This window comes from Maniola jurtina, chromosome 2, assembly GCF_905333055.1.
Source record: "Maniola jurtina chromosome 2, ilManJurt1.1, whole genome shotgun sequence".
NCBI lineage: Eukaryota > Metazoa > Arthropoda > Insecta > Lepidoptera > Nymphalidae > Maniola > Maniola jurtina.
In genome coordinates, this window is record NC_060030.1 from 7041968 (window position 1) to 7044076 (window position 2109).

The window sequence follows — 2109 nt, forward strand, 5'->3', positions numbered from 1 at the left end:
AACAGCTGTGCGTTAGCAATTTATTCACTTACCGCCTTAGACTTACTTTATGTTAGTCATTTGATACATTACATTAATACCCACTGTTACATCTAGGTCACCCTGCCCACACTCAACTCTATGTTTGCCCACTACTAAACAATGTAAATACAGTTTCAAACAAAATTTGAAACCGAGTCGTACGTTCGCAACTTCGTCATAATGGGCTAAATAGATCTCGCTATAAACTTTGTAATAGTAAAATCATGTATGACAATAAAACCTGATAGTAAACCATATTCGCCACACACTGCGGCCGACCACCTACGATATGGTTTTATTACCATGACAGAGCAGAACGGCTATGACAGTAAGACGGTTTGAAAAATATTACAACGTGTACAAAAAGTGTTTCACATTCAAATAATACTCGCACTTTATTCGAGTAGGCATTCATAAGCTCTATTTATTTGTTCGGAATGAATCTAGCAAGGATTCGCACTGAGGATAAAAGAGCCAGCAAGAAATTATACAGTTACCTTCCTTCTTAACCTGCACCTCTACCTTTTCAATACCAATATAAATATTGATATTTTCCAATGTTATCCTTATGATGGGTTATTGGGCTGATTATTTCGAAAGAGCACGATTTCGTAAAATCTGGAATAAAGTAATCGTATCGAGTGACGTGAACTCTAGAACCTTATATTTTCCTGGTTCCCGTCACTCGAAACAATAAAGTACTTACTTGATTTGAGATTCAAAATATTCATGATCATTGATCATAGAATATTACAATCTAGAATCGAAAAAGAAATCGATATTTAGAATCGATCAAAATGTGCGTAAGAATACGCTTAATATGTGCCCATGGTTTTAAATTGCTATTTCTTTGAGTTTCTCGAATTGATTCAAAAAGGAAAATATAATATGGTCAAATAAATTTAATAGGTATAAATACACAGGTAAGTCGACTCTGTTTCTTTAAGTCTTGATGAAAAGCAAAGAGCTGAAATTTTTTTCAATAAGATATAGACATCAAGCATGGAAAATAAACCTGCTGTAACTAAATATTTCCGAGAGCTTTTAATAAAACAACATTGTTTCATTTTTAACTGAAAGGCAGGAGCTTGGTATTTCAGTGACATGAAATGTGTTTAAAATTTTAATTTAAACATGACGTGACAGGCGTGTGTTGAACAAACCAATTCGCGGCTTATATTAATTTAAAACTTTCAGTAAACTAATAATTATTATTATTCTGAACTCTACCTAAGTTTTCAAATTAGTGTTTCTTTGTTTACAAATCTACCACATACATACATTGACTGTATTATGTGTATTTGGGTATACTTTCTTAATAAAATTAATATCGGTTTTTTGAACATAATAGGTACATATCTACAACAATATGGCCATTGGACAAAATGTACAACCTACTTGTACGTTATTTTTGTAAAACTTGCCCAAAATGAATAATTGATAGGTACATTTAGTATCAATACTGCAGTAGTGCTGAAATTTATTAAGCTCAATAAAACTTTTTCGTGACATTTGCAATCACGGGGGATACGAAAACGCTGGAACGTTGATGCACACTAATATACTTCTCAATATTTTACTTAACTGTGTACTTAATTTCATCAATAAATTATAATTATTGTTGTTTAGGCGTAGACGCGTAGACACGTGGACACTAACTACAATGTTACACACATGATCGCAAAATACTAAGTATCTATACTTACTTATTTCTGTAATACCATTTTAGGTATATTAAATAGGTATTTTTTAAGCGGGCCAACTTCAAATGGTGAGAAGGAACAGAGACGGTGAGAAGTGTGTCTGACTTTACGGTGACTTTCTAGTTTCACCGAATTATGTATTATTACTTGTAAGTAGGTATTTTGAATTTATCGGTCACTATTGCAGCAGGAATTTCACTCGATTTAAAGATTTTTTTCAAACAAAATGTGATATCTATGACACCAAATAAATGGAATTCTCACTTACAGATTTCTCAGTTTTAGAGTGTGTAATTTATTCTATTCATTCATATAATGGTCCGGCTCCAAGCAGCTTCACGAGATGGTCTGAAGCTAACTAATTTGGTTAATGATCAAAATTTGT